This window comes from Protopterus annectens, chromosome 9.part0, assembly GCF_019279795.1.
Source record: "Protopterus annectens isolate FY-2018-M chromosome 9.part0, PAN1.0, whole genome shotgun sequence".
In the NCBI taxonomy this organism is placed as follows: Eukaryota; Metazoa; Chordata; order Ceratodontiformes; family Protopteridae; genus Protopterus; species Protopterus annectens.
In genome coordinates, this window is record NC_056743.1 from 923,181,756 (window position 1) to 923,207,269 (window position 25,514).

Genomic DNA, 25,514 nt, shown 5'->3' on the forward strand with positions numbered 1-25,514 from the left:
CTGTCACACCAACCTTTTAAAGACTTTCATTTTTGGAGTTTGAGTATTATCATTGAGTTCAGGCCTTTGCATATATTGTACATAGTTTGAATATGTTCTTTGGATTTTATCCTTTTATCATTATTACTACATTATTATAATAACTGAATATGTATTACTTATTTATGAAAAAAGAACAAAAAAATTTTGAAGACTTTAGTCTTGTCTGTTGTGCCACCAGGTAGTTCTCTGACTATTTGGCAAACTGAAGATGAGCTGAAAGATGAAACAAAGCTATAACTTTGTTCATGCACTTGGACATCAGAGTCTCCCAAGGTTCAGTACCCACAGACATCAGAGTCTCCTGAGTTTCAGTACCCTATAGACATCAGAGTTTCCCAAGGTTTACAACTGGCTCCACTTCTGCAGTGTTTGTAAATAATATAATCAGTCATTGTAGTAACTCAAAATTCATTCATAAGCTGATGATTCATCTTGACAACAATACTGCAAATTTTGCAATCTACAGTTTCCAAAATAACTTTCATATCTTGGAACTCTGGCTTTCTGATTTACATCTATGCTATCAAGCCAGAAAATACAAAATCCATGTAGTTTATATTTATGAATTGGTTGCACAATTATGCTGTAGCTCTTCACATAGACCGCTCCAATGCTCTTGATTTAGATAGAATGATCCAACCTTTTTTCTATCAAAAACTAAGTCTCAGCATTGCAGCACTACATTTATTCCTGATTACTGATGTTAACGCAACAACTCATTATGGTTGTATTCTACACAGCTACCTTAAATATGAATTGCATGCTTGTAATGATGTAGTGTGGACCAGCTAGTACCTTGGTAAGCTTTAGAAAGCCTGATTAATTCTTAAAGAGACTAGTAATGCCGTGGTTAGTCCAAAAGAGAAGGTACTTGCTATTATCCTTTTCAACTCTAAACAACATTTTACTAGATTAATTATTTCAACAAAAACTTGAGCAATATTACTTGAATAGCCTGATTTGTCACAGATCATCATAATAGCATATCCACTGCTTTATCCCTGTACAACCTACATTGGTTAGAGTTTTAATATCAACTTTCGCTGATACAATGAGATTTTGCAAACTTCTGTATACTCCTATTATATGCAGTCTAAAACTTTTAAGCAGAGACAAACTCTACATGAACTTGAATAGATTTTTAATGCAGAATATCAGCTAACCATAGGGAAAATCTGGACCTCCCCTATAGCTTACACTACAACTCAGAGGAATGTATATTCAATATAGCTTAAAATCACTTACAAGGGAAATGTAATTGCAATTGTGGTAAAACTCATGTTATCAACACCTGTTATTAGACTTCTTGCTACTAACCTTTTGGCATCCAACAACCTCCCTAATGGGCATCCTGTACTATGTCTCATGATCAGTGATCTAGACAATGTTACTATAGACAAAGACCTTTTTTTCCAGGAATAGCCTTTTGAGAACTATGTAAATGAGTTGCTCTTGTCAAATGCCCTGACTGAAGACTTTAATTTATTAGGACAAGATTTATTGATTGCTATTATGGATTAAAAGGAACAATATGATCTCTCCTTTTTCCGCGTGATAGTATAATGTCAGAGTCGGTATATCTAAGTGACAGGGAGTGTGAGGGGAGCAGGCAGTTGTCATCCTGAAACAATGCTCATTTTTTTGTGATTTGTAGCCTGTCAGTTTTTAACTAACAGTTTGAGATGTGTTATCTGCATTTGTGGCTAGGTCCATCTTGTCAACAGCTAAATTTGACCAGGTTGTGGTCAACAAGTTGGGTATCAACAAAATGGATCTGACCTTTGGCTACTGCATTGCCATTAATATTGCTTTGTTACTTTACAAATCATTTAAAGTGTGAACACTAATTTTTGCCTCTCTGATGATACATGGCATTAGATTTGAGATGATGGACTTTATTCTTCAGACAATTTTGAATTGTGTATCTTCATTTTATCCTTTCACAGATGGCAATTCCTACTTAAGAAAAGCAAACTTAGAAATTAATTATGCATTAGAAATGCAAAGAACTTGTAAGAGTGCTTTTATTGCCCATAATCTGATCTCTGCTACAAAACTACCATTAATTAAACTTGTCCATGAAATCAAATAAATATATTTGAACAAATGACAGTTCATTTTAGAACAACTTTTCATCTTCCTAAAAATACACATTCCTTTATAGACCTGAAAGATGACATAATGATAGCAAATGGTATTTTATTGCCAAGGTTCTGATGGGTTTCATCCATGGTTTATAAAAGCCAGCTTTGATTACATATGCCACCATCTAAAAACAGATCTTCATTCAACATCCGACTATGTAATAACATTTCCCACAAATCAGAAGAAAATGCCATAATCTGACCCCTTCCCAAAAACAACAATCCATTCTCAACTTCTAACTTTAGACACATATCTATGCTTCCCATACAGGCTAAAGTGAGAAACTAACCTATGACAACACCTCCTCCACTCCAACCATAACAGGTTAAATGCAAATCATATCACTATGACTGCCATCTGGTTCCTCCACTGAAAACATACTTATAGCTATGAAGAGAGGGCACTTAACATGGGCCATATTCATAGTCCTCAGCAAGGCTTTTGACACTGTTGACCATTCCCTCCTCAGTAAGGCTATGTTTAACCATGGAATCAACACTGCTACCCAATGATTCACTGTTTTTCTTTCTGGATGAACTTTCAGTGGAAAATAGGTTTCATTCACTCAACTAAGGCCCCTTCATAAAGGCGTGCCCCAAGGTTCAGTCCTTTCACTCAAACTATTTTCAATCTACATCGACAAACTGCCCTCATCCAGCCCAAATCTACCAATTGTTATCTAAGCTGATGACATGGCCATCTACAGGTCACATTCTTCCTGGAAAATCATTAACTCACTGCCCAACAAGACGTCTTCTACCTTACCAAATGTCTCAACTTGTGAAAACTTGTCCTTAACCAAAATTAAACTAAAGTAATATTTATTGGTACCCCTCAAAAACTAAGGCAAGCTCTAGCAGGCTTAGAAATCATAGAGATCAAGAACATTCCCCTTGAAACTGCCAACTCATTCAAGTATCTGGGCTTTTGACTTCACAGAAACCTCAGCTTCCAAGTTCACATCCAGAAAACAATATTTAGAATAATTAAAACATATTTCTGACAAAGAAAATCTCCCAGTTTTTGTTCCTAGGAGATATAGGAGCCATAGGAAAAGGCTCCCTCCAAGCTCAGTTATGATATGGTCTTCCCACTCTCGCAACTGCTTCAAAGAAAACCTTTACAACCTTGCAGTCAACATCCAGTCCCCAGATCTGAACACTCACTGTTCTGTACTTAAAAAGACTATTTGGCTTCCCATCCAACATATGGTTCAGCTCCTCCTCTGTTCCCTTCTGCTCAAAATTCTTAATCAAAACTCCTACACCTATCTGCCTGACAGAGTTATTTATACAAGAAAGTATAAACTCAAGTCACAAAAACAAATCACCCACCTTTCATTTGTCCACCTCTAGCAAAAGATGGAGCAACCATAGATTCTCACTACAATTGCTTACATCAACCATATAATCATACCTTACTTATCCAGTCAATAATTTCCCCACAATCCCCATGACTTACCCCCTTTATACCAGCTCTCTTGTTCTTTACCCTCTGTCTGTTTCATACCTTCTATCCCCAGTACTGATCTCACTAGGCCTAGTTTATCCAATTAATGTTCTTTCTTAGCAGAGAATCATCCCTTTGATTATCTTTCAGCAAGCTATCTTGGGTAAGGGGAGGAGAAAGTAAAACTTTTATCATTTTCTTAATTCACAACTGCTGTTTTTTATTATTGTATAATTTCATCTTCTAGAACATTTTCTACTGTGTATTCTGCAAGGCAAGTCTGTTTTTTTGTGTGCATTATTTTGTTGCAACTGTGTTGATCTAGTAATAGATCTATTTGTTTCAGTGCTCTACCCTGTTCTTCTTCTTCTTTCGGCTTTTTCCCAGTTAGGGGTCGCCACAGCAGATCACCTGTCCGCTCATGATAGGCAGTGGAGTTTTACAGTGTCTAGGTGCCAGCCCAACGCCCAACCTTCCACAGAAGGCACATACAGGCACACACTCACACCTAGGGCCAATTTAGAGTGTCCAATCCACCTACAGCATGTCTTTGGGATGTGGGAGAAAACCGGAGAACCCAGAGGAAACCCACCCGACCACAGGGAGGACATGCAGACTCCGCACAGAAGGCACCCCAGTCGAGGATCGAACCGGAGAACCTCTTGCTATGAGGCAGCAATGCTAACCCTGTTAACAAATATAAATAAAATAAACATATTTGTGTAAATACCTTTATTAAATTATTACTTAAGACATAAGCAAGCATACATCAACAGAAAAGAAAACAAAACATATTAACATGTTCCATTTACATACATTAAACATCAAACATGTCTTCCTTTTTTTAACTATTATCAGTCCATCATTACATGAATTGCTCAGTTCCTGCTTTCCCATACACCTCACTCCTGAACATTATTCTGCTTGCATTGATAACATGATTTTCATTTATTTTTGTATAATTTGCTTCTTCTCTTTTCTAGTTCTTTTATCTCTTTTACAGTATTCCTCACTTCCGATACATTTGGTTTAGACTTTTATTTCTATTTTCTAGTAAATGCATTTTTGGCAGCCAACAGAACTAAACTTAACAAGGCCTTACTATGTCTAGGCAATTCAGATCCTGTTTCAAAGCTCAAAAGAATAATTTCCTTAATTGCAGCCATTTACTCACTCAACATTTCGTTCATAATACTCTGTACGGAATTTTAAAAATATGCCAATTCATTACAGTCCCAGAACATATCTCCCCAGTTACCTCTTTCTTCCCAATCACAGCTCCAACATTTGCTGTCTACTTGAGGAAAACTTCTTTGAACTCTGCTTGGGGTATAAAAATACCTATGCAAACACTTTGAAGCAAAAATCCTAAATCTTCTGGACTTTATTGCATACCTGTGAGCCATACATATGCCCTCCATTGTCCCCTTGTAAATTGCTATTCCAGTCTCTCTTCCCAGTCTTTTCTAACCTCCTCTGATTTATTCTTATAGTTGTCATGCAATATTTTATATGCTCTACAAATGACCCCTTTTTAACATCAGCTTCTGTTCTAGATTCAACTAAAAACTCAATCAGAGCAGGACCTTCACTTAAGATTGCCCTATCCCTTTCTCTTCACTTAGACTCTGATATCAGTCACTGGTAAGGAAGGCAGTCTCCAGCCTGCAGTCTGAATGTCTTCTTGGCCTCATCCCGTTCTATTACTTTTCACTGTCTAGTTATTTGTTCCCAATATCTCAATTCCTTTGCCAGTTTTCTCCAGTAAATTCCTGCCCTCTCTTGCCTATCTTCTGTACCCCTACTTGCAGTTATCCCTATTGGCAGAATTTCCTTCCTCTATTCTTGTGTTGGCTTAGTTCTTAGAATACTTTCTGCTACTTTATGAATATAATACTCTGTATGGCTGTTCTTATTTTCCTTAAGGATCTGCATCCAAACTCCTATGTTCTCCTTATATCTTGAACTTAAACCCTGCTTCATTATCATCCCTTTCCACTCAGAATTACAACCTTCTGCTTGTAAAATAAATATACTTTTGACACAGTTTGATATCATTACTGCCAGCTTAGTTTTGCATTCTATATCCTGGGCAATAATTTATCTGTTCTTTATATTACAACGTTATGGATATGTTAAACTGTAAGTATCTTCTTACATTTAAAATCTGATGTGCTTCAACATATTTTATCTGTGACTGTTCTCTCAAGAAATGTTCTTGTTTTGTAATGCAATGGCACTTTGTTCCCCAGGACTGCATTAAAAATTGGATTTCCCAGATGAACATCTCTGGCTAACAAATGTTATGCATATATGAATACGTACCGTACACATATAAAATGTAATAAATAATTTAGCGCCAGCCCTTCTATTCTTTCATAGACAATCCTGTGCATCCATAACATGTTTTCTTACCTTTCTTTTGTCTAGTGAATTGATGTTAAACACTAAGTCTTTACTCAGAAAACATATTTTCTGTTCTCTTACAGTCTCTTTCATCTTTCTCTGTACTCCTTGTACTAAGCTGTTCTCCACACTGAATGAAAAATGTCTTCAAACAACATGCCACCAGAGCTCATTACTGGGTTAAGATGACCCCTATATCCATTGTGTCTAAACAATGTGCAGTGCAAGACAGAAATATTTAAGTGCTGACACCGGCCACTGTTTTCTCACATTGTAGTGTGTGACCAAGTTTAGATGTGTTAATAACATCAAGGTTCTTTTCTTTCTCAGCCCTTTCTAGAACTGTTCCTTTATCTTATACTCCCTCTCTTGGTATATTTCATTGACTGAATAACCATGCACCTTTTTCATCTTCATCCCTATTTCTCTTCCTGAAGATAAAAATAATCATCAGCGTCCAGTGACTTTACTTTATAGCCACATGCTGACAGATTTATGGGTACATATTGAAAGTTTGAGATCAATAACCAAAAATTAATGTGTGAATAGGGGCAGTAAATTCTAAGATTGTGAATGTCAGTGTATTCCTCTTACTCTAAGATACATCACTTTTGAATTTAATTTATATAAGTAGCATATGGGTATACAAGAGAGGATAAAATATTTATATTTTGTGGGGGAGTGACACTTTAATTTTTGAAGTATTGGAACTTCCAGTACTGGGTTTCACACTTCCAACAAGGAGCCCAGACTCAGTTCATTTTCTGCTTTTCTTCCACGGTAAATTGGTATGTGATTCATTTGACATTCCTTCCTTCCTTTAATTACATAAAGTATCTCTTGTCTTTGCACCAATCATATGTCCATTCTCTTTCTTACTTTAGCAGTCTTAATCACAAACTGTTGTTTTTCTGCCTGGCTAAAATTCATTTATTTGTACTTCTTCATAAGGCCTTATTATCCTATATACAAAATAAAAAGCTGATAATAGAAAAGGGAAGACTTTTGGCCTACCAAGTCCAGATGAATGTTACATCTGCATCTGTATATCAGTCCCTCCCCTCCCCTATCCTTTCTGCCATTTGTGTCAGGCACCTTCATATCTTTCTGCTTATCACTGCATTTCATTCATATATTTTCTCAAGTCCTATAGCCTCTCCTCTTCTCCTTCCTCTGTTTTTTTCCGCTCTCTAACATCACCCCCTCCCAATTGAACCTAACCGTGAGACAGTGAGGAATGCCCAAATCATATTCACTTTTCTGTTCTCTTTTCCTCTATACATACATAAAATAAGTCACTTCTCATACAGCAGGCACTCTAGTCATCTGAGTATTTGGGTAATTCTGCATTAAGTAGTTTGTTCCAGTATATTTTATGTATGACTTCCAGCACTGATCACATAGTTCATATCTTGCTTCACCAAAGCCTTACACAATGAACAAGATGTGCAAGGTCTCATCCCTCCTAAAATGTTTCTGACTTCTCTCAATAACAGTATAGATGTTAAAGCTTTTCCATTAGCTTAACTTCTATAATACCAAACTAGATTTGTGTCTTCCCAATCAATGTGTTCTTTGCTACATAAACCAGTATTACACTGACAATCTGTCATGATTTTTGTGTTTGGCATGAACCCGACTCATGGCTGAAAAGAATCTTTAAGTATGCCCATTTACCTGATTACCAAATAAATACATTTTAAAAAATAAATAAAACATAAAAGGAAATTCAACCTTTCATGTTCTAGCATTTCAGTTTTTATATAATAAATATCCCAACAGTAAATTGTGGCATGGTCAGTATTCTTACTGGCTCCATTTCGCCTCTCTGTGGACTGTGGTGCCTTTTTTTTCCCTTCTTTCTTTCATTCTTCTTTCATTTGATTACCTATGAGTCTCTTACATCTGGCTGTTTTTCAGTCTGTTTCGTGTATTTCCCCCCAAGAAGTGCTCTACAGTTTTCTTTGTTGTCTGAGCATATCAGAAAGTCAAAAGGTGATCAGCTTAGGGAAGTCGGTAATTAACAGCTTCAAGTTAAACATGGAGTCGGGCTACAACAGTCTTGTGGTGTGTGCATATCTTAAGGCATTCTTTGCCTCCTCCCAAAGGGCATAGTCTGTTTAGGAGCTGAGAGATGACACTGCCCTAAATTACTTGGTTCACATATTCATGGCTAAAAAAAGGCACAAATATGGCAGCCATCTGCTTTCTCACGGCAAAGGAATACTGGTCTCATTTTAAAGGGTGAAGTAAAATTGAAAACAACAAATACAGTTTGTAGAACTGGGGATCAGATGAATATTTTTTTCCAGTGACATTAAAATACTGTCCTGGATTCAGGGTACAAGATATGAAATGAGAACTCATCTGAACAATCTGGGCCACAGTGGTCAGGATAGTGAGTTATAAAACATCTGCTGACATGCTTGGGTGGGGAGAGTGGCAATTCTCATATCTTCATGGATCCCTAATATCTCTGCAGAGCCACCCCTCTCTATAGTAACAGTTTTGTTAGGGGAAGGGTGTCCTGGTAAATGAAACTTATATGGATAACAGGATATAGAAGCCACAATACCTCAGCTTCACAGCATTAAAACCAGGAAGTCAGTTTATAGATAAACACTTACATTTCTTTAAGATAGCTAGGCAGATAGATAGAAAAGCAGTGCCAGTACTGTATACACGGTACTTTTCCTAGACAGCACGTACACTCTTCAGGTCCACTTTAACATTATTCTTCTTTGCTGTACTGTTTCTTCAGCCACTGCTAGAGAGCTCTTTTTATTCATTATATTATAAATAGACTGGTAATGGTTTAGATTTGTGATTTTTTTTCTTATTGGAGCGATGCCAGCTGTTTAATGAGCATGTTCCCTTTTGTTCTGGTCACGTACACTACAATTACTGACCCAGTTTGCATGTCAGTCATTGAGGAGAGAGCCCCTTCACTGACCTTGTTCAGAAACCAAATAAATACACACATATGTAAGCATAAAACATCAAGAATATTTATATACATAAAGCAATAAATAGCAAGCATGTCACACACTAGGCTATTTACTAATGCAGATTATCCAAGACCACCCACTGCTTGAAGGGGTCACACTGACGCCAGTTATGACACAATGCAGACCCCCCTCTCAGTGCTAAGTGCATGCACTAATGTGCCATTCACATTAATTAGAGAAGAATCCACTGGGACAGGAATCAGGGTGCGCTGAGTTCGGACTGAGATTATTAGAAGCACAAAAGACAGAGGGATTGCCTAATGCTGTCTCATCCTGAAAAGATGTGCCAATGATATCAGTGACCTAAGACAGCAAAGCTGTATTTATTTATTTTGTATTTGGCTGCACTTTTTGTGCCTCTCCCATAGCTGCTCATGACTTGTTAGTTTCAAGTAAAACAAGATTTCCAGTCAACTATATTAAAAAGTGACTCAGGAAAGGGATTCTTCTCTTGGACCAATATGCCATATTAAAGCAGAATTAAAACATGTTTATTATCATTTTTTTAGTTAATAAGTTATTATTTATTCTGGCTTGATGAGCATCCATAACAAAAAAGGAGAATCTGATGTGGAGAAGGATGTGCTACAGACACTCTATGCAAGGACAAAGAGCAGCTGCTTCACTTGACAGGATTATCTTTAATTTTATGTCGCAAAAATATGAAGACAAATTCACTTAAAATGAAAGAGAGAATAACGGATAATGTATTATGATGTCAGTTGTCACCTATGCATATGTATCTTCTGTTCTTTTATTTGTGGTGATTTCTCCTTAGGCCTTCACTGAAAATGGATAAAATTCTCCATTCAGACTTAATTAGGTAAAAAAAATGTCAATAAATAAACAAATATATGTCACACAGCATCACATCTACAAAGATGTGTGTAATTTTCACAATCGCTCCTTTTACTAAGCATTAGATAGATCACTGACTTCTGATAAAGTAGCACGTGAAGTTCTGTCTGTACTAATTATGATTACTCGGGTTATGAGACAAACTTACGGACATGCTTCCTTTATCAGATGCATGTAAAGGAGACCAAAAACTAAAGTATAAATAAAAGCACTTAAGTGCCAGAACCATAACTGTAACTGTTTCTAATAATTTATGTGACGTTTCTGGAGAGCTTTTAACCAATCTGTGCAACTGGAGAGGGTGTGTGAATGCACACATATTTAATTTAGTGGCAGGAAAGTTCTAAACAACAAAGCAAGATAGGGCAAACTTCACTGCTGCACATATGTTTAATTTAGTGGCAGGAAAGTTCTAAACTGTTGTCTGCAGTGTGCTAAGACCTACAGTCATACAGACTGGCATACATTAGTAGAACCAACTTTAGAGGGTTGGGGATCCCCCAACAAGACTAGCGAAGTAAATACTCCAGTATTATTACCAGAATCCTTAAGAAGAATTAACAAAGCTGAACAGGCTCCTAGCAAGCTTAATAAACAGAAGTGGTCTATATCAAGGGTAATAGAATTGGGGTTCACTGCTGAAAGCAGAGTTATGTGTAAGGATGGTTATCATAGCTGTAGATCTTTGAGGAGAGGACACTGTAAACATCAGTCACAATCATTGAGCTTTACCTAGCTTTTCTTTCCACCCAGTAACTATATATTTTCCCATCCCATGAGACTGGATTGCTGACACTGCAGCATTAGTGCAGTGCTGAACTCCTGAGTGTGTTGCCCTTCAGATGAGATGTTAAGTAGGTTCATAGGTTCATAGGCAAGACTGAGGTCCCATCAGCTTGAGTTGTTGACAACACAGGTGGCTGAAAAAGATCCCATGACACCTACTGAAACAGCAGGGAAAGTTCCCTGATTCCCCAGCAAAGTTTGCCCTAGTGGATGAAATACCACCCTGGGTGTTTCCTGAAAAGAGCCCATTAGCCCAGTGGAGCTAACTGGATCAACAAAGTATAAATAAATAATAAATTATACATAATCATCCATCCATAATCCTTTTTTCCCTTTTTTGCACATGGGGATGGGCTGTCACATCAACAGTGACAATCATCTAGAGCCAATGTTCACACTTCTGGGTGGTTACATAAACACCAAGCTCTATACTTAAAAAGAAGCTGCATTAAATGCTAATACAGCATTTTGTAGCAAGGTTCTAACAGAAGAGAAGCAGAGTTGTCATAAACTCAACCCTAGGGAGTTACACAATGTTCTTAAGTACTATGAGAACAATATACCTTGGTGTGATGTACATGCAATCCCCTTTCATACTATTGTTTGCATGCAATGTGTACATGCATGTCTAATCCATACATAAAATATGTAGCTGTATATCTACCCTGTAGGTGAGGAAATATAATTTACTATCAGGACTGCCTGTCATGACAGTATCCTGCATGTGCTATACATACATACTGTGAGCCTATGATGCAGTGCAACTGTTGTGGCAAATCTGGATGTAACTTCATCATCGTACCGCAGGATCCCGTTGTCATATAGGACCATACTAGTGTTCTCAACTGATGCATTCAGGGAAAATCTCCACTTCATCTATATAGCTCTGTGGACCTCAGAATGATAATCACCCCAGCTGTACCCATGCACATGTCTGTCCTTACTTGTAGTCTGTGGTATCAGTGGGGCACCCCATTGTCCACAGTATAGCATTGCTCCTTTGTGGCACCTAATGTGTTCCTATCCCTTTTCAAACCTGCACTATTGTCTATACCTATGGCATCCCACTGTTTGTAACTGGTAGCCTACTGCTCAAAGGAATCACTAGCCTATGGCTACATATCTTGTTTCTGTAAGTTTGTTTTGGAAGGGGGTGGCTAGCAGTGGTAGGAGAAATTCAGCCAAGCTGGCATTGTCTGTTATGGAGAGGCATTGCTCACCAGACTCTATGACACAATGTCTGGGAGGCAGTGGTTCATGAAATCAGTGCTATTGGTTGGCAGAATTACAGAACCTAGCAATCTCAGGGGTGTGTCACTGATATAATAAGGTACTCCTTCAAGAAGGCATGCAGCAGCAGGAGCAGCAGCAGCAGCAGAAAGTTCAGCCAAAAAAAAGGGGGGGGGGCATATCCCATTGCTGAGGATTTCCAAGTACCCCTTGTGAAAATGATGAAGGCATAGGTATCATATCTTGAGGCGTAGACACAAGATTCAGTTGTGGACAATCCAAATGCATCTCAAAGAATAATGCAACAGGTTAATAACCATAATGCATGTCTATATAGCAGCCATATACTGTGTATTGGTAGGCCACAAACACCACAACATATGTCGCCCATAGATATATGAGCCGTGTAGGCACAAAGGACTTGTAGCAGATGTATTTTTCAGTTCTATATCTGCATAGTCTGTCCCACTGTTTCTATGCATACACACAGCCTTACATGCAGATGTTGTAATGAGATTCACTGTGGTCTGTCTTTTATTGTGTATTCAAAGGCCAGAAAATTGCTACAGTTGCTCTTTTAGTGGTTAGGTCAGGGCAACCGGCTGATGTCTGTACCAATGCAGCATCTGACACAGATGAAGTCACAGTCAAATGACATACAAGCACTGTGAGTATCCAACCTGTGTGGCTCTCCACATCTTGATCAGGGCGAAGGTATAACCTCAACTAGACCTGGGCTGTTGGCTGTACAGCTGCAGCACTTAACATTCCTGTTGAGGGCTTCTCCATGACACAGAACAGAACAACTGTTTTCTCTGTGGCTGAAGAGGAAGGGAAGCATATTGCCTTCAATGTGGGTTTAGCTGCCATATGGTAGCCTGCCAGAGGTTCCCAGCCCTGTCACATGTCACAGCCACCACCTGGTATGTGGGCAGCAATAAGACTGAATCAAAAGATCTGCAGGGATATCGTCTGGCCTCAGTCTGCTGCTACCTATGCTGACATGGAGATGAGTGGTGTGACAAGTGTCTTCCCTGAGGATATCACTCATGACTACCAGTGCCTTCATGAGGTCACTGAGTCCAGAGGTAATGTACTGCTAGATCTCTTGAGTATTATGGTGGCACATGCTGCTGCCATATTCACCCCTATGTGGAGCATAGCAAGTGCCCATCACTACTTTGTCCAGCAGATGTTGTCTTTGGTAGGGGGTGGACACATACACAATGTGGGTGCACTGGGAGATCACTGCAGGGTAGACAGGCTGTTTCAGTACCCCATATTGTGGGTCACAATGACTGCTGGATGCCAGGGGTGAAACACTTTCCAGCAGTGTCCATAAATGTTCCATTTCAGCTGCAGCACAACATCGCTATCACAAGGGGCCTGTAGTACACAATATCCCAACACAGAGACATCCCCTCCTAGACATGGCCTGTCATGCAACTACCTTTCATCAAGATAGTGTACTGTCCTTTAGTGCCACCCTTCTCTGTTATCAGAGTACGTTGAATAAAACACTGATAGCCCTTCCCACCAGACCCCAGTCTCCACTCTAGTGGCATGTCCTCCCACCCGGATTGTGATGTCAGCATGTATCATTGTGTCCCTTGCCATTTGTACAAATGACAACTGTTAGCCACTGTACCCTTCCTCCTGTGTGGTACATTTGGAAATGTCTGAGGGAAACTGTCACTCAGCATGTGCCATCCAACATGCTTTTGGTTAACACTGGATGCATCTTGTTTGACCTATGTGACCCTACACTGTTATTGTGAGGTAATCATGGGCCCATACTGGAGGTGGACTATATTCTGCCACTTTGTCTGAGCTGTGGTTACTGTGCCCATTGTTGTCTGAGGGTATGTGATGCACCTACTGCATGCTGTCTTTCAACCTCTCTGTCATGCTGAATCATGAAGCTGTGCTGGTTGAGAGGGGTGAGGTGGCTGTAACAGATTCAGAGGAAGCCTGGATGGAGAGTTATCCTTCATTAAAATCAGGTTATATTGCATGCTACAAGCATCTTGCAAATTGAGTCAGAGGTGCATTGTGGAAAATCCCTAGATTTGTTCACACAGTAGAACCATGCCTTCATCAAGCCAAACACATGCTGAGTGATGTTTCTGGTTTGTACATGAATGGTGTTATTCTGATGTTTGGCAATACTGTGTGGGTTCCTTATGGGCATCATCAACAAGAGTCCAGTGGGTATACTGCCTCACCTGAAACAAAGTGTGAAGATATGGAGGAGGATGAGATATATGTATACTCTGTCTTGGACTACTTATATGTATTCTTCTCACACTGCCTGCAGTTGTCATCTAGGTTGTCCTATGGCACTTCCCTATACAGGAACTAGTGATATACATGAATTGTTTGCCATATGTGGGAATCATGGGCACTTTCACAGTGCTGTGAAACCAAATTGGTAATCAACCTTTGTGTGCACTATCTGTCAGTTCATGGAATGGTACCCCTTCTTATTGCCATATCATTGTCTACAGACACCTGGAGTTGAAAGTCGGTGTTCTGGGAGGTCGCTGATATGTGGTTGTCGGCTTTTTCATCTCGGCATTATGAAAGTTGGATAAGTCGGATTTCGGTCATGTAAAGTAGACCCATATATACACACACACACACACACACACACACACACACACACATTGTGTGTGCGTGTGTATATATATATATATATATATATATATATATATATATATATATATATATATATATATATAAAATGGTCTGTCTATTTACAGTATTTTCCTTTTTTTATTAACCAAATCATGCTGCATGTTTTAGTATAAGGTACTGCATATAATAGGTGTTTAACATAATAATCCATGTATCTATCTCTGGAACAGTCTATTGATTTCTGTATAGAGGGTGGAGCAGCCAGATTTAGGATACTTTTAGTGTTGCATTTATTGTTACTATCACCACTCTAATATCACAACCCTCAACTCCAAAACATATAATACATCTCCATCCCCAGACCCAAAGGTCCCTCTCCATTCTACTTGAAAAGAATCAAGTACAAAGATACAGCTACCCTTCCAAACAGAATTCTATCCTATGCCCCAACAGGGGCTGATGACCTGCATTCTCAGTTCATCTTCCTCTGCCAAAGGTACTTCACCCACTCTCTCTCTCTCCCATCTGATTAATATCAGCCTAATGAACTTCATCATTTCACACCAGTTGAAAACAGCTATTGCCAAGCCCTTTCTAAAATCATCCACACCAAATCAGGCAAATAATTCTCACTTAATCTCCATTCTCCCCACCCTTGGCAAAATATTTGAAAAGATGATCTATACCCAGCTTACAGAGTACCTTCAAGTACACAAAATACTTTCTCCTGTACAACATGAATTTTGATTTGGTAGAAGTACTATGATTGTTCTGTACACTCTTACAGTTTTGAAATAACATCTTTATTATCACTTAAGACATAGGCAAACATACATTAACAGAAAAGAAAACAAACCATATTCATTATTTTCAATTTATATACATTATACATCACATATCTTTTCATTCTTTGTAATTATCATCAGCCCAACATTACATAAATTGCTGAATTCCTACCTTCCCTTAAACCTCCCTCATCCTCCTCCTGAACATAGTTTTGCATGTATTGTTCCCAGAAATTCCATTTATTTCTATGTAATTTGTTCCTTGCCTTTTCAAAAGATCCCTCTTCTAGTTCTTTTATTTTTTTTGTAATATTCAGTATAATTCTAACCCAGAATTTTTAGTTTATAATCTACTGTAAATTGTTGTCCAGCCACATGATAAATTCTGTTATAATTGTCTACTAATGTTTGTGTGTATGCACATAACTATAAAACCTATGAATGTCTGTATTTGTTTGGAGCCCTTCTTCCAGGGCCTCCACTAAAAAATGCGTTTCTGACCCAGTCAGACTTTCCCAGTCACCAAATCTCAATAAATAAATAAATAAAATATAAAATAAAGTAACAATACTTCAAATACAGTTGGTTTAGATTTTGATTTCCATTTTCTAGTAATTGCTTTTTTGCAGACAACGGAATTAAAATGAATAAGACCTTACTATTTCTAGGCAATTCAGATACTGCATCCCAACTCAAAAAATAATATCCTTAGTTACATCCATTTGCTCACCCAGTATTGTTGACAGGGTACGCTGTAGGGAATTTTTTAAATCTGCCAATTCTTTGCTCTCTTAAAGCATATTCTCCCAATTATCTCTTTCTTCCCCATCACACTTCCAACATTTGCTATCTACCTGAGGAAAAATTATTTTAAGTCTGCTTGGGGTATAAAAATATCTATGAAAACACTTCCAAGTAAAGATCCTAAACCTTATGGACTTTATTGCATACTTGGGAGCCTTACAGATGTCCTCCCATTGTTCTCCTATAAATTGCTTTTACAGTCTATAGTAATTGTGCAGCATTTTATATGCTCTGCTAATGAACCCTTTTTAACATCAGTGTCTGCTTTAGATTCAACTAAAAACTCCACCAGAGCAGGTCTTTCATTAAGATTTTAATTTCTCTTTCTCTTTGCCTATACTGTAATATCAATCCCTGTTAGGGGAGGCAGTCTCTAGCCTGCAGTACAAATGTCTTCTTGGCCTCTTCCCAGTTTTTTACCTTTCTCTTCCTAGTTATTTTCTCCCAATACCTTGGTTCCTTTTTAAAGTTTTCTCAAGTAAATTCAAACCCCTCCTTACCTATTTTGTACCCCTATTTGCAGTCATCACTACTGGCAAAATCTCCTTTCTCTATTCTTGTGTTGGCCTAATTCTTAGAATACTTTCTGCTACTTTATGAGTATAATTTTCTTTATGGTTGTTGTTATTCTCCTTAAGGACCTGCATCCAAAATCCTATGCTCTCTTTATTTCTTGAACTTCACACCTGCTTCTTCATCATTCCTTTCCACTTTGAATAGTAAACTTCTGCTTGTGTTATGTATATGAACCTTAACTGTGTTTCTAAAATATCCCTTCAAATCAAATAATCCTAAACCACTTTGTGCTGTTGGAAGGATCAGCTTATCCTATTTAACTCTTGCCCTCTTCCTCTCCTTGATACATTCCTTGAACTCTTTATTAATTATTGTCCATAAATTCTTCTTTGGTTGATAACAATATTTTCACTGCTTGTATCTTGCTATCCATATCCATAAACAAGAGGTTCCAGTTTCTCCATTTTTTGTATTATTGTTTGTTTAATCTCTTCCTATATAAACTTAGCTTCTATAGCAAAGGTATTTTAATCTATACTCCTAAATACTTTATGTTATTGTGTTACCATAAATATGGGTATTACTGAACCAATCCATGAGTAGGTACATCATTTATAGCTATAGCCTTTGTTTTATCTCTATTAATTTTAAATCCCCAAATTACCTGAAACTGCCTCAAAATGTTCCAGAACACTGACATGTCCTTTTCTAGATTTATCAGGGACAAAATAATATCATCTGCAAGTAAAACCACCTTTTCACGATTATCATACCACTTATAATCTTGCATTTCTGAGTCCCTTATTTTCTATGCCAATGGTGTTAAATATAAGGCAGATCAGAAAAGGGAAAGAGGATATCCCTACCTATTTTCTCTGTTCATCTACAACTTATCAGAGAGAAACCCTCTCACTTTAATTCTTGCCTCTAGTCCTTCATATATCCTCCTAATTAACCTTATTATTGTAATCAGTAAAGTCAAATGCTTCCATTGCCTTGCTCATAAAATCCCAGCTTACTCTGTTGAATGTATTCTCTGCATCAAGACCCACCAGCAACAGTGATACTTTCTTACATTCTGCTTCCCTCTGGATAATACTTTTTCTGTTAACATTGTCAAATGTTTGCCTCCCTTCCACAAAAGCACATTGATCTATATCTATCAATTTTGGCAACACCTTTGCCATTCTTTTAGCTAGAATATACATAAACAATTTATAATCATGGTTTAAAATTGAAATGGGTCTGTATGAAGCTGGGTCCGATGGATCTTTACCATCCTTGGGTAACATAGCTAACACAGCTTTCTTCCAAGTTGGTACTTCCCCACCTTTTAAACAAAATATTCCAGATCTTTATCACTTTCTTCCCTCCTAACTTCCAAACACCCACAGGAATACCATCTGTTGCTGTAGACTATAATGAGGATTGATTATACATCACCATTTTTATTTCATCCCCTCCTATCTTAACTGTTAATTATTGAGCCTCATCTGCATCTAACATTGGAATAATTAAGTCTTCCATAAATATTTGCATTTGTACTTTCTTGATTTCCACATTTCTCTGCTTTATGCAAATGTTCATAACATTTTTAAAATATTTCTAAAACCTGTACAGGATTGCTGTTATACGCTCTCTACATTTGGCAACAACCCTTTCTACTTTATGCTGCCTATGTCATTATGTTAAAAGTTTTTGTCCTCTGCAGTTATCCAAAATGTATTATCCAGATACCCCCTTATTTGTTCTTTAGTGCCCAACATTTTTGCCTCTTCTTGTTCTTTGAGATTTCCCTTATTCTGTAATACATTAACCTTTGTTAGACCCTCTGAGTAATTCACTTTATTTCTTAACCATTTCTCTTTTTCTTTTATTTTTACCCTGTTTTAAAAATCCATTTTCATTTTATCCCACTTACTAACTGTAACTTCTGAAGATATTTCTTTCTTCCCTAATAACTGTTGAATAATTTCCACTACTGATTCCTTAAATTCCTCTCTTTTTACCAGAGAGATGGGAAGGCTCCAGTGTCTCATTTTTACTTCATTACCCTGCATTTTTATCTTACTTTTTATTGATATGAAATAGTTATTGGATATGTCAAAGCTTTCAATTAAATGCAAATATTCCTGTGAAATATAATTTCTATCTAGTCTGCTCAGTCATTGTACCTTGGGAAATAATATGCAAATTCTGTCTGATCTACTACTACTGAATTTACATCTTCCTTACCAAATATTTTCATAAGTTTCTTCAGAAATCTACTTTCTTTTGTTAAATTTTCCCTTCTAGGTCCCCCAATATATTCTTACTATTGAAAGTCAAGATTCAGTCCCCACCTGTAAGTAATATTCCCTGCTGAAGGCTGATTATTTCTACCAAAATTTTCTTAAGCTCCATAACAGCAGTTTTTGATGGAATGTAAATCCATGCCAGTGTAATCCTCCTCCGTTGCCAATAGACCTTTACTACCACAAATCTACAGTTAATGTCTTCCCCCTTCTATCAGTATTGGATTCTCTCCAGCAATTAATGTCATTACTCCCCTTTTCCTTTGTCCCAGATATTCCGCTGAAAATCCTTTCTTTGTCAAATTCATGTGCTCATTTCTTTCCAAATGTTTCTTCCAAAGCATTGCTATTTGAACTCTGCATTTCTTAATATAATTCAATAAATTTTCCTTTTGGCTATATCTGTAAGGCCCTTTATGTTCCCGACAATATGTATAATGTAGCCATTATGATAAACAGTGATTATTCCCACTTATTATACATGACAGTTTTTTTGAATGTGCATTTTGAACATTTGTTTACATCCACACACTGTTTGGCAAGCTGATCTTTAATGCAGTTGTTTGTTTTCTTTGCCATTAGAAACTATGCCTTGTTTTTCAAGACTTTTTGTTTTAATGATACCATCAAAAAACTAGATATTTTTTTTCAAAACATCTCATTCTCTAGTAGGTTAGAACAAATACACAAAACTGCATACATCTTCAATAAAATAAAATTGAACCCTCCAGATAGGAACAATTGCCCCAAATTGACAGTTGTATCAACAAGCATTACCAACCCTGAAATTACGGTTATCCATACTAAAGTGTATGCTGCAGCCAGTGTTTCTACCTATACTGATTTATGTCTGTTATTTTCTGATCTCCATTGCCCTCCCAGATTTTAACAGCTTATATGCTTTCAGAAAACATTAACTTTTATCCTAAGAAAAATTACACTGGCTATCTTTAAATAAAATGAAATTGTCCACTGTTCTATTAAATTCATTCAAGTATTTCGGTTGCTAGGAAGGTTGCTATCTTTTATTCACGTACCATAATTTCAGACTTTATTTTCCCCAAAACTGCTTGACAATTGTACCTTTAAATTTTGCATTTCCAATAGCAAAGAATACTTAGAACTCTCAAGATTAATTGCCTGCACATGTTGAAAGCTCATCTACATTGAAAAGCATTCAGCAATGAATCTTTGCAAATTTCACTCAGAAAAGAATGTACAGCAGCTTTCAGCTTCAGATATTTTGACTCCCACTGAAAATATGTTAATGAAAAAAAGCTGAAATCTTTGTAGATATAAGGAACGTAGCGTTTTTCATGGCTTTCATCATTTTGTCTTATTTTAAAGCAAGCTTGCTTATAAGAAAAACCCACTTGTTTACAGCTTAAGCAAAGGGCATTAATCTAGGTATACACCACACCCTTGTACAATAATAGAAAATATCTTAATTCTACATATAATATAATTGGTGTATCTTTACACCCCACCCCAGTAGCCTGAGATCACAGCATATTAACATCAAACTTGCTTTTGTCAAGCCTCTCTTCTCTTTTTATATTGTAAAAACTATATTTCTTACAACTAAAAATTACCTGTTTGCTTTTAATCTTAAACATTTGCAACAGTCACTGAAAAGACTGCACCCACATTTGAAATACCTATGACTACACACTATACAAAACTACTTATGCCAGTCTTATTCTGTGCAGATGATATGGTATATGCAGCTCCATCTCCTCTCTCTCAATTTTTAAACTTCAGCTGGTAACAGACCCATATAACTATCTGACAAGCTACTTATCCATAGACTAATTCTAAATACTTCTCCTCAAACTCACTAAGTATTGCAAAGGTGGGATGAAGGGGAGTAAAGGGTTAGAGGTCCATTCTGGATGTGGAGTTCCTGTATTCTTTCTTCTGTACTGGCATTTGTGAAAAAGTAGAAGTCATTTATTCTGTTTTATTAATTTGCTCTTCAAATGAAGAGCTGAGTGAGGGTTGATTTGGCTGTAGCAAACCAATTCTACTACTTACAACAATAAAAGCTGAAGTCTTTTTTTATTTTTCAGTGGAAGAGTGGGGGGGGTGGATCTGTCTCATACCTCTCAACCTCTTCATATAAAAAAATTTCGACAAAGCCAAAAATAATGGGGGACAAAGCCGCAAAGATAGGAACAATTTTTAAATATTGTTCTTATAAACTTGGAAAGTTGTTACAATAAAAGGTCTTGTGTTACCATGCATTTTATGAAGCATGTGAAGTCTGAAACTCAAATACTTGTCATTAGTTAATGACTTGAGTTCTCAGTGATTTACTACAAAAATTCAGAAAGCCACAAATTTTGAGGAACAGACAAAAAATATGAGACAAAAATCTGGACTGTTGAGAGGTATGTCTCATGAAAGGAGATACTGACAGCACAGCTATCTGGAATTTAGTAAATAATTATATGTCATTTGTGAATATCAACATGATTTATATAGGATGCTGTTTGTCCCCAATTATAATACTATAGCTGCAACAGGCCAGATAGGGTAGTGTGGACCCCTGGATTTGAGCAGGCATTCCAGAAGCTTAATTGAGCTTTGAAAGGACCCCCCTATGTTAGCCAGTCCAGATTACATCAAAGGATTTGTTGTGCAGGTGGATGCCTCAAACCATGGGGTGGGGGCAGTACTTATCCAGGTTTTCTCAGAGGAAGAAGAGCACCCAGTGGTATATCTCAGCCATAGGCTCCAACACAGGGAGGAAGGCTATGCAGCTGTAGAAAAGAAATGTCTAGCCATAAGTGTGGGCAATGCAGAAACTTCAGCCTTATCTGTATGGAAGGAAATTCACTGTAGTTACAGATCATAAACCCTTAACATGGCTACATCATGCCAGCCAGTAAAATACCAAATTACTAAGGTGGAATCTAGGGTTTCAGGCATATGATATGATAGTGCAGCACCACAGTGGGGTTAGCAATGCCAACACAGATGGGCTCTCAAGACAGGGTATGGGATAATGTATTCCAAGATAGACTCATCCCTCTCAAGCAACATTTCTCAAGGGTCACTTGAAAAACTAGCTTGAGTCTTCGAAGGGGGAGGGAGGGAGAAGTGTCACAAAAGGAGATACTGCCAGCACAGCTATCTGGAATTTTGTAAATAATTATATGTCATTTGTGAATATCAACATGATTTATATAGGATGCTTGTATTACAACTGTATTAGAATTGTATGTCACATGTATATCAAACTCATCTGTATAAAGATGTGTGTTAAAAAGGTTTTTGTAAAGTGCTGTTTGAGATGTAACTATGGTGTGCCCTGCAGGCAGGGATCAGAAATGTGCATGTACTATTGTAACTGTTTAAATGTATACATTTTAACAGTGGAAACTGTAATATAGGAGGTTAAAATAGCTAAAATTACATTACTTTATGGCTATGCAATAAAAGATGATATCTTTCAGTCTTCAATGCAACTAGACACAAAGTCTGTGCTGAAAAGTTTTCAGTATTGTCTTCTGAGTGAATTAATTACTAGTTTTGAAATGTGAAGGAATGCAATTATTTTAGGACTTCCAGCATCTGCCAAAGATCTGAGGTCTATGTATTTTCGCAGGTAGATGCTAAATACTGCCAGATTCTATCAGTGGGGGTTTCACCTGGGATAGAGTAAGATGACAATAAATTATGTCATTCTGCAAGCTATCCCAGCACTAATATTTGAGATATTAATTTAAAAAGCCTCTTAGTGAGACAGGGCATTCTGTATTTTGTTTTGGACCTGACAACAACTACAAGAACCATTCACCACACATCTGCCTTACTCTGATGAAGTAAGTTATTAAGGAACGGTATACTTGTCTTAGATATAGTCAGGAATATAGCAAAGCTTAGTTTAGAGATTTTTCTTTATTTATTTGAGACTGTCCTGCAATGTTGTTTTAAATATTTCCTGAGATTTTGAACTCTGACATCACTGTGAATATATACTGAGTATTTCCTTGTTCTTTTATTATTTATTATTAAATATATTTAAACCTTTCATTGTGGCTGATCTGTCTAGAGATATTTAAGTTTTGAGAGTACTTGCATATTTATTTGGTGACACTGTGTGGGCCATTCCTAACAGCCTTGCTGTTGTTCAAATTGCCATTTGTATTACTATTAATATTACACAGTAAGATTGGACACCCTTTGTTAAGGACCTTAAAGCACCTGATAAGGAGTTGGCTGGTGGCAGTGATAACTACCTTATAGTATGGGCAAAAGGGGGCATAGCTAGTAAACTTGTGCCAGCCTTTCCCAGGGGTGTGTGTGTGTGTGTGTGTGTGTGTGTGTGTGTGTGTGTGTGTGTGTGTGTGTGTGTGTGTGTGTGTGTGTGTGTGTGTGTGTGTGTGTGTGTCTGTAAATCAAACCTCAAAGTGAGAGTGTGTTAGCTACTTGGGCAGGAACATGAAGCACTGGTTGGAAAGAGAGAGTGCTGGAGGTCTTGGCTTGGCCACTCAGCTGAGATCTCATCTCTATAGCTGGGTCAGTGGGGAGTCTTATTGGGGATCTGGAGAAAGAAGCAGAAACCAGCCCCAGATTTACTGTGCTCTCTGTGTGCTCTTAAGGGAAATTGCACTTGGTGTATAGAGCTGCATCTGAAAATACTGTGTGTGTACTTGTTATCCTCCCAGTGAACATCCCCCACTGGTGTCAATGGTGAGGATTGAGGGTCCTTGATTATTGGTCCAGTGGTGTGTCATCACAGTAAGATCTGCCTGTAATAAAACAATTGCTACAAATATAGCAATCAGCTTACTACAGTAAACCCAGAAGTCCTTTTTTGAACTATTTCAATGGAAGAGCTGAGGTGGTGGGGCTGTAGATGAGCCCACTATGGCTCTGCTGCCTCAATGCCAGTACTCCTCTTAGGATAGATTATGGCCACAAAAGACCTAGGAATTTATGCAGACAACTCTCTCTCATTCAGTAATCACATTTCCACCATAATCAGGAAATTCTTCCATCTTGTCCAGTTAATTTCCAAGGGAATATCTTCAATACCCAAAGAATTCATCTTACCAATGCCCTCTTTCCTTATCAGACCTATCATTGAATACAATGCCACTTTGGTATATAGAATTTCAAGCATAACACTCAACTGAAAAAGCCCTAAAGATGTCTAACCAAGAAAATTAAAGCCCTTAAATCCTTCATCTGTCCCAGCAGATTAGTACAACTATTTTATACTCACAAGTCTTTTGGCTGCTCTAAGGTAAACTGTGTCTCGTTTTTTGAGCCTTGAAAGACCCAGTCCAAAATGACGTTCTGTTTCTTCACAAAATCAGTGGCTTTATATACACCCACACTATGGACCTAAACCTATACCAACAAATAAACAAGATGGGCTTGAACAATAGGTTTTTAACTAAAAGTATTCCCAGTGTACGAAATATGTTACAACTACAGGTCAAAGTACCACTTTGGTTACTTTTAAGGATAGTCTTGATGTCTGCATGGGCAGACACAAATTTATTTCACAGTTGTGATGTACAAACTTGTTTGATTTGTGAGCACTATTAAGTGCTTGTAAAGGGTGGAAAGAACTTTTAGGTGCATCTAATTAAATATTTATTGGCTAGGGATCTTATGGTCCTAGTGATCCCTTACCTAACATTATTCCTATGTATGTATTTATGTATGCATGTATGTGCACTGCTGTCCCAAGCAGTCTTCCTCTTCTACAGCAAATAGGTCTTGAGCAACACCATTTCATCTTTATGTTGGGAGGTTCAAAGCTTGCTCCATTTTGACATTCATGATTAATATTGTTAACAGATCATTTATTACTGTATAAAACAGCAAAAATATAAGTTTGTTCAATATTTCATTACCTGAGAGGTGTGTCTACCTGGTTGGCAGTATTCATTTTTGTTTTTACTTTTTGCAGATACCTGTGCAGGCAATAACTATTCCAGCTACCCTTTCACAGGCTAAATAATTTAATGTTAATGCAGTTATTTACTTAAAATGTTTTGTACTGCTACAACATATAGCTGCCCCGCCACCACACAAAATGACATCTTCCCAGAAAAGAACCATATTCTTGGACCACTGCAATCACTAACATTACAAAAGTAGGGGAGTACAACTTTAAATCACAAGAAGTGTATTTTCCAAGGATAAGGGAGTCTGCACTTCAAATCAACTACTCATGCATTTTCCACTAGAAGTTGTTGAAATAAAGTGCTTACATCAACCTTCTTTGTTTGCAGTGAACTAGAAAACAATAGTGTAATGCAGCCAGTTAGCAGTGAAATCCTTGCCTGGCATTTTATCTTATTTACTATTGAATTGAATGCCTAGGTTTGTACTTGGTCAACTGCTAGAATGTAGGAGCTAGCATGTTTAATGAGTGATTACAAATCTGCAGTCAGACAAATTAGAAAGACAGTGTAGTACAACGGCATTGTAGTATCCTCTGGGATCTGTTGCCAGAGTATCTTCCAGACACTGTGTGAGGGCCAGACCTGCTCTGCAATGCTTTGCCCCGCTCATCTTCACATTGCACTCCT